Raw genomic sequence first — 9,248 nt, 5'->3', positions numbered from 1 at the left:
CAATAGCTTTACTCCAGAGTGAGGGGAAAGGCATCAGATATGAGGAAGACAAAGCCTCAAAGAAGGCTTTGCAAATATGAAATTGGAGAACAATAATTTTACAAATGTGTTTCCAAAATCCTCTGCCAATTCTTTATAATAAACAAGAACATTATCCTAAGTCAAATTATATATGTATGTAAACGAATCCAGATAGATACAGATATCCTTATATTATAAATTCCCCGTCTCTCCCCGCCTCCGCTCCCCTCCTAAAAAAAAAAAAATCACTGCAATAACCATTGAAAGAAACACTAAGGCACAGGTTTCTTCAGGACGAGGTGGCCGAGTGGTTAAGGCGATGGACTGCTAATCCATTGTGCTCTGCACGCGTGGGTTCGAATCCCATCCTCGTCGAGTTTTGGAAACGTTACGTGTTTTTGCTTGGGAGATTAAATAACTTAGAGGTGATTAAATGTCGCAACTCGCTAGAAGGCTGCTGACTTGATGGTATTTTTCGGCCATTTCAGCCTTGTCCCATTCTTTATGACTCTTTCTGGGGTTTTCTTGGCAAAGACACTGGAATAATTTGACATTTCCTTCTCCAGGCCATTTTACAGATGAGAAAACTGAGGCAAACAGGTCTAAGTAACTTGCCTTAAGTGCGGGCTGACAGGCTGACAGAACTCTATTCATGAAGCCATCTACCTCACCTTGGGGTTGCTACAGACAACAAACGCCCAACACTAGTAACCAGTGAATTTCTCAGAGGAAGTCATGCTCTTTTCCTCGGAAATTATACTCTCCTATTCCTTAATTTAACCCAGTATGTCAGCCCCGACAATGAGAATACCCAATGACACCTCATACTGAGCACAGTAAGGAGCTATGGGAGCAGATGCAAAAATTAAATATGGGAGGGCAGTCTATTCTTCCCAACTTGACATCCCTTTTCTCTAACCAGATCAGCCAGAATTTCCTATAACACTTTGCTCTTGCTATTTTTTTCCCATTCAAATGGGCTTTCCTCTCTTCTCTGATTCTCATTACACACATTCCCCAAACCCCAATCCCCAACCCTGCCTCCCTCTACTTCTTCCACCTCCTTTTAACCCCAATCAGACATCCCAAACTTAACCTGTCCAAAACTGGACTCATCTCTCCCCACCCCTCCTCCTACCCCAGGTCGTTCCCCTCTTATTTTTCCTATTACTGTGGAGGACACCACGTTCCTTCTGGTTACCCAGGCTCCTAAACCAGGTGTCCAACACGACTTCTCACTCACTTTCACACCCTCCCAAACAATCTGTTGCCAAGTAGATTTTATCTTTGTAAAGTATTTCAGATATTACATCTTCTCTCTGACACCACTGCTACCCTGATACAGGCCTTCATCACCTCATGCCTGTACTATTACAATAGCCTTCTGGTTAGTCTCTGACTCAAGTCTCTCTCCAGTCCACCCTCCAATCAGCTGACAAAGTGATCTTCCTAAAATTAAGATCTGTCACACTCCTTTTCAATAAATTCCAGTAGCTCCCTATTATATCCAAGATTTAGTGAATATTAACAGGATCCTCTGTTTACATCCATATATAATTCTCTGGTATTCTGAAGCCTTCATAACTTGGCCCACTTCTACCTTTCCAGTCCTGTAGCACTTTGCTCAATTCCAATGATACAGGCCTCCTTGCAGTTTGTGCCACAAGACTCTTCATCTCCCTAATCTGGGCATACTCATCAGCCTTCCCCAATATCTGGAGTTCTCTCATTCTTCATGCCTGCCTCCTGACTTCCTCCAAGTCCCACTTAAAATACCGCCTTCTGCAAAAAGCCTTTCCTGATTCCCATTAATGCTAGTGACTTCAGTATGTTGATTATCTCCAATTTATTCTGTGTATATATATCAGGTTTTGGGGCATAGTGGTTTGCATGTTGTTTCCCCCATTATACTGAGTTCCTTTGGCATTACTATTCCCATTGACTACACAGAACAGGGCAATAAAAGAGTTTAAAAGAACAATGAATGCCAATTAAGAATTAGGACATCTTTCTTACTCCAGTAAAAATTCCTATTCAAGTAAAACCTCTCTTTCTCTCTTCATTTATTTAAGAAATATTTACTGAGGGCTGAATATCAGGGGAAAGGCTATAACTGGGGCTATCAAAGTGAATAAGACAAGATTCTGTCCTTAAGAAACTAGAGTCTAGTGAATTTTCAATCAAGGAGATTTTCAGTTAATGTCAGTAAACAAACAAACAAGCACGCCATCTGTCTTACCTAAAATAATAAAATTTGCAGGTAACTTTATATTCAGTCCTTAGTGTAAGCACCAGAGAACCTATCCTTAATTATGAAAGCTGTACATTCATTAGAGTTCTAACTTTAACTCAGAAAACGTGGGGCATGGATCCTTCACTCCTGTACTTTTTTCCCCCTAATCTCAGTATCTGTCCTCCTCAGCCTAGATCATTTATTCATTTATTCAACTATCATTTCCTAAATGCCTACTATGTGCCGAGAGCATTGCACTTGCTAAACAAGATGCAAGAGTCAAATAAAATCTTCATGGAGCTCGCATCCTGGAGTTAGATCGCTTTCCAATTCTGTTCTTGTACTGGCTCCAGTCTGAGCTCCAAGAAAAATGTGCAGTCCCCTAAGACAGGGATACACTCCCTCTTCACTTTTGCCCAGCAGAATTCCTTTAAGATCGAGCAGATGACAACTTATATATCAGATCTTTCCCGCCTTTCTTAGTGGTTAGTGCTCCCTCCTTGAATTAAATTGTATGTGTCCACTCATAAAACGCTAGGTTCTTGAAGGCTGGGACTGTTGAGGTTTTGTTCTTCCATCTCCGGTGCCCTGGAAAAGTGCCGTATAACAAAGAAGGCACTTCAATAATGTTTGTTGATTAGAATTAAATTGATTACAAGTAGGAGGATCATTATTTATATAGGCAAACTATACTTTTTCTCCTCAATGCACTCTCTAGTCTAGAAGTACTCTCTTAGTAATCATTTTGCCTCATGTTGCCAACTCTAAGATGAAACTCACGGACGCTATTGGTACAGGTCAGAACTCATTCCAAGTAGTTAATTTATAAGGTAGAGTCACAATGAGTTACACATCTTTATGAGACAAAAGAAAAATCCAATTACCCCTGGAGATGCCGGGGATCGAACCCGGGACCTCATACATGCGAAGCATGCGCTCTACCACTGAGCTACATCCCCACCTCTACGAAGACTTCCAGTTCAATTATAATGGAGGAAAGGAATGGGGGGGGGGGGGGGGGGGAGAGAATTCGGTGGGGTTGAGGGAAGCGGAGAGAAGGGAGCAGAAAGCTAGGTTTCATCTTTTTGTCCATTACCAAAAGAAAAAAAAAATCCTGTTTGAAGCTATTCCCATTTTCACAAATTCAGAGTCTCAATATTGAAAAGGATTTCAAGGCCTGTCTAATCCAACACATACCTGAGCAAGAAATCTCTCATCTCCAAAATTTGGGAATCCAGTCCTTGTTTCAAGACCTCCAGTATGGGGGAAATCCCCAATAATTGGTCATTCAACCCATTTCATTTCTGTTTATTATTGTGAGGAATTCTCATGCCAACCACAAATCCATTGGCTTGTGCCAACACTGGAGCCTGTAAATTCCTATCCAAAGTAAACAGGGCCTAAAGAATTCATTAAATTGCACTTTTTGTTGTCCTTGATATGATTAAATTCGAAAATATGTTGTAGATTTTCTTGAATAAGAAAACCAGTATAATATATTGTGCTATTTTATAGTATAATACACGTGTTTACCAAATACATTAATCTAGACAAGTGTTTAAGTAGAAGCAAAACTTCTTTTCTTGAGGATTTTTGAGTAAAATCATCTTCCTAAAAGCCATCGTGTCCAGAAACACATATATTCCAGATAACATGTATCTTGGTTTATATTTACAGTAATCTTAGCTCAAATAAATATAAATTGAGCACCCTAAGCTCCTTAGTTCTCTCTTCAATTCATCTCCAATAAACACCATTGAAAGGCAAAGGAGTCTTAATCATATTTCATTTGTAATAAGAATAATAGTAATAATAACACATTTACATAGTACTTTAAGATTTACAGGGCCTTTTTAGGTAGGTAGAACAGATACTATTCTCTCCATCTCATAGATAAGGAAAATGGGGATCAGAAAGTTTAATCTCATAGTAAGTATCAGAGACTGAAACTGGCTAATGTTGACAAGGGGAGAAAAGAACAATGATCAAATTGACAGGGTTTTTTTTGTTTTTTTTTTTAAGTGAGGCAATTGGGGTTAAGTGACTTACCCAGGGTCACACAGCTAGTAAGTGTTAAGCGTCTGAGGCCAGATTTGAACTCAGGTCCTCCTGAATCCAGCTCCAGTGCTCTATCCACTGCGACACCTAGCTGACCCAAATTGACAGTTTTTTTAAAAGAACAATTACAGAATTGACTATGTTTTAGAAGGGATTCTTGTTCAAGTATACATTGAAATAGTCTCTGAAGTAACTTTCGATTCTAAAATTCTTGAAGTCTATGAAATATAAATGAAAGGGTGTGGAAAAGGGCACAGCACTTCCCAAGGCCAGACCAACATGTCAGGCAACCCTATTTTCCTCATCGAAGCAGGAATCTACAATTTCTTTTCTAACTACAACATTTTGAGAAGTCAATATGAAAATCAACAAAACTACCAGCAAACTCAAGTGACTCCAAATCTTTTTTTTTTTTTTTGGCAGGGCAATGGGGGCTAAGTGACTTGCCCAGGGTCACACAGCTAGTAAGTGTTAAGTGTCTGAGGCCAGATTTGAACTCAGGTACTCCTGACTCCAGGGCCGGTGCTCTATCCACTGTGCCACCTAGCTGCCCCCAACAACTCTTTTTTGACCACATCCTTGCCCTAATTATTGTGGAATACTTAAATCATCTAGAAGACAGGTCCCCTTCACCCCACTAAAAATAACTAAGTCAAAGACTAATAAGTTCCTCTTGGAACTTATATGATATGAATTACAAATATGATATGAATTACAAATTTTGCCTTCAACAGTGATGAAAACATATATATCTAAACACCTATTAATCCATCAATGGACAAAAAGATACTACTAAAATGAAATCATAGATTCAAGGCTAGAAGGGACCTTTGAGATAATTAGTTCCAACACCTGTATTTTACCAAAGAGAAAAATGCTCAAAGTTCCAAAGATAGTACATAGCTAAACAGGACTGAGAGATACTTAGGTCTTCTGACCACAAATCCCATGCTCTTTCCAGTTTCAGTCTGTTTCTTGACAGTCTTTGAGAAGAAATAAACACACAACTACACACTGCAAAACAGCATCAGTTATAGGTTGGACTTTGCCAGATTTGGTCAAAACCAGCAGTCTATGTTTGGATCAATACAGCATTTACTGAGCACCTACTATGTTCAAGGAACCATGCTAGGCATTATGGTGGAATACAAAGAATATAATACAACATAATTCTTGCACGAAAGAGAGTTATAATCTACCAGGGAGATAAGACAAATATTCAAATAGCTAGAATTTAGGAAGAATATAATAAATAGCACAAGATACAAAGCACCATGTGGCTTCAGAGGAAGTCAGTCAATTGTTAACAAGCATTTGCTATGTGCACAAGTACTATGTTAAGGTCTGGGAATACAAATAGGAGCAAATAGGAGTCTGTGCTTTTACTTAGATTACATTCTAAGAGAGGTAGATAGCATAGAAAAGGAAATTGAAAGGGAGTAAGGGGTACCCTGAACAGGAGCATGATGGAGAAGACATGCCGAGAAATGAAGAGATGGCTAGCCTGAGTGTCCTCCTTTAATAGATGTTCTTGTATGGTCATACAATTAGAGGGGAGAGCCCGAAGGACATGAATTTATTAAACACCTATTCTGTGCCAGGCACTGTGGTAAACACTTTATAAATGTCATCTTAATTAATCCATAGATCATGAAGGTACCTTTGAGCTAAAATTCCAGGACTGAAGTGATCTTCCGTAATGAAGAGATTTCTGTGACATGATGAACTCCAGAGTTCAGTCTGGTGATAAATTAATGATATGAAGGAAGAAAAAATAAGACATCCCTCTTCATAGGATGGATAGTGTGAATGAGATAATGATAATGGATGAGAGAGAAAGGCATTTTTAGATAAATCAGTCAGTATGCATTTATTAAGTGCTTTCTATGTACCAGGCATCCCAAGAAAAAGAAGCAAAAGATGGTCCCTGCCCTCAAGGAGCTGACAATCTAATGGTGAAGACACAAATAACTATGCACAAAGCAACCCATATACAGCATAAATAGGAAATAATTGAAAGAGTGAAGGAACTGGAATTAAGAGGCATTAGGGCAAAGTGGATAGAGTACCAGGACTAGGGTCAGAAAACATATCTTTCTGAATTGAAACCTGGCCTCAGATACTTAGTAGCTATGTGATCCTGGGCAAGTCCTTAACCCTGTTTGCCTCAGTTTCTTCATTGTGAAATGAGCTGGAGTGGGAAATGGCAAACCACTTCAGTATCTTTGCCAAGAAAATCCCAAAAGGGGTCACAAAGAGTTGGACGTGACTGAAAACAACAAAACAACAACAGATCATGGAATTTTAGTTGGGATTTAAAGTAAGCCAAGGAGGTCAGTAGTAAGAACAGAGGAGGGCATCAGTTTCAGGCATGGGGTGACAGCCAGGGGAAAAATCTGTGGACTGTCTTGTTTGTGGAACAGCTAGGAAGCTAGTGTCACTGGATGAAGGAGTATGTGTTGGGGAATAAATTTTAAGGAGATTGGAAAAATAGGTGGGAGCTAGATTATGAAGGGCTTTGAAGGACAAATAGAACATTTTGTATTTGCTGCTGGAGGTAAGAGGAAGTCACTGGAACTTATTGACTAAGGGTATGACATACTTGGACCTGCATTTTAGGAAATTACTTTAGTGACTGAATGGAAAATGAATTGAAGCGGGGAGAGACTTGAGGCAGGCAGATCCACCAGCCAGATATTTCAGTAATCAAGGCCTGAGGTGATGAGGGTTTGCACTAATGGGGGCAGTGTTAGAGGGGAGAAGGGCATATATTGCAGAGAGGTTGCTAAGGTGAAATTGATAGGCCTTGGCACAGCTTGGATGTGGAAGAATCCAGGGTGATTCCTAGATTGAGAGCCTGAGGGACTGGGAGGATGGTGTTGCCTTCTAGAGTAATAGGAAAGGTGGGAGCAAGGGGAGGAGAGGGAGCAAATTCCACAATAGTTTTAATTAATGGTCATTCTTGATAGATATGATCATTTCCCCAGCATATTGGATTTTTTAAATTTAAGATTATAATTTTTAGGGGGAGCTAGGTGTTGTAGTGGATAAAGCACCGGCCCTGGATTCAGGAGGACCTGAGTTCAAATCCAGCCTCAGACATTAGACACTTATCAAGTGTGAGACTCTGGGCAAGTCACTTAACCTTCTTTGCCTCAAAAAAAAATTAATTTTTCTGAATTACATGTAAAGATATTTTTTGAGTCCCCAATTTTTCTCCCTCCCTCCCTTCTCTCCCACTTCCCAAGGCCAGCAAGCAATTAATATGGGGTATACATTACAATCATATTAAATATATTTGCATATTAATCAAAAGAGAAGGGGAAAAATACAAGGAAGAACAAGAACAACAGCATAAAAGCAACAACAAAAGTGAAAATAGTATGTTTCAGTCTGCATTCAAGACTCCACAGTTCTTTTTCTGGATGTGGAGAGCATTTTCCACCATAAGTCTTTTGTCATTGGCTTGGATCATTGTATTGCTAGGAAGAGTTGTCTATCACAGTTGATCCTCACGACATGTTGTTGATGCTGTGTACAATGTTCTTTTGGTTCTGCTCATTTCACTCAGCATCAATTCATGTAAGTCTTTCCAGGTTTTTCTGAAATCCATCTGCTTATCATTTCTTTCAGCACAATAGTATTCCATTACATTCATATACCACAACTTGTTTAGCCATTCTCCAATTGATGGGCATCCCCTCAAAACAAATTAGGTTTTTTTAAAAAGCATTTAAATGCTGTGCTTGCTGTTCCTGGTCCACTCCCCCCACCCCCACCCCCAAACATGATCCCTAACAACTATAGGCAGAAAGCAAATATTAGAACTAGAAGGGACATTAATGACCATCACATGCAACCTCTTCATTGTATATCTATGAACATCCTATGTGGTACAGATGCAAAAAGCTTGAAAGAAAGGACTTGCTCATTTACTTCAATAACATTAATTTTATCCTTACTGTGAATAATCAGAACCATAACCAGCAATTTTTACAGGTAGAGAAAAAGACGAGGGTGGGGAGAGGTGGGAATTCACCTGGTGTTACAACTATTAAAGAGAATAAATCTCTCTCCCTCTCCAGCTCCCCCTCTCCTTCCCTTTCCCCCTCCAAATAGAAATTTATGCTTTACTTGGACTTGTGATTTCACTGATATATTGAACTCCCAGAACACTAAACTTAAACTCTGAAGTGACTTCCCCAGCATCACATAGCCAGTTTAAATACCCCTCAGTAAAACATTTTGTCATCTATTGCTACCCCTGGAAGACGGAGACAAGGGCTCTGTCCAACTAATTTATCCAAATGACAAGAAGGAGAAAGGAAGAAAGGAGTCTCCTCTTTTTCTTGAGAAATTAAATCAGTCATTGAAGTTAAGTCAAGGAGCGTTCCTGAATCGCTTGCTGTGTGCTTGCAAACGTGCCAAGAGCTGGCAAAAGCACTGGAATTCCTCGCATTACTTTCGATCTTTTCAAAATGGAAATCCCACCTCTGTTCCTACAGCAAATCTCTGTGACTCAGTCCACGTCCAAAAGACTAAATGTCAGCTTATAAGATGGTTTGCATCCAAACCATTGTACCTTACATAGTTCCATTCCAGATGTTTTTTTGTTTTGTTTTGTTCTTGTGTGTGTGTGTGTGTGTGTGTGTGTGTGTGTGTGTGTGTTTGGTAAACGATGTTTTAATAATAAGCTTGTACATAGTTACGGGCCTGTACACAGATTTCAAACCCCCCCCCCTCCCCTCCGCCCCGCTCCTCCCTGTCTCCTTAGACTCTGAGCTCCTTGAGAGCAGAAACTGGCTTTTGCCTTTCCCCAGAGTTCAGCCCAGTACCTGACGCGTGGTAAGTGCTCAATAAATGCTTGTTAACTTGACATTATTTGATATTTTCAAGCAAGTGCACACTCCTTTACTCTTCTGGGAGTCGAGGGTGT

The 9,248-nt window shown here is 39.8% G+C and overlaps 2 non-coding genes across 2 annotated transcripts; one reads left to right on the top strand and one right to left on the bottom strand.

The window, feature by feature from the left end:
• The first annotated feature begins 314 nt into the window (after positions 1-314).
• TRNAS-GCU lies at positions 315-396 on the top strand. Its single transcript has one exon. It is a non-coding gene; the product is annotated as a tRNA-Ser (tRNA).
• A 2,745-nt stretch (positions 397-3,141) lies between these two features.
• TRNAA-CGC lies at positions 3,142-3,213 on the bottom strand. Its single transcript has one exon. It is a non-coding gene; the product is annotated as a tRNA-Ala (tRNA).
• Positions 3,214-9,248: the final 6,035 nt, after the last annotated feature.

This window comes from Dromiciops gliroides, chromosome 1, assembly GCF_019393635.1.
Source record: "Dromiciops gliroides isolate mDroGli1 chromosome 1, mDroGli1.pri, whole genome shotgun sequence".
In the NCBI taxonomy this organism is placed as follows: domain Eukaryota; kingdom Metazoa; phylum Chordata; class Mammalia; order Microbiotheria; family Microbiotheriidae; genus Dromiciops; species Dromiciops gliroides.
The sequence above is the reverse complement of the archived record's forward strand: the minus strand, read 5'-3'. Positions and strand labels throughout refer to the sequence as shown.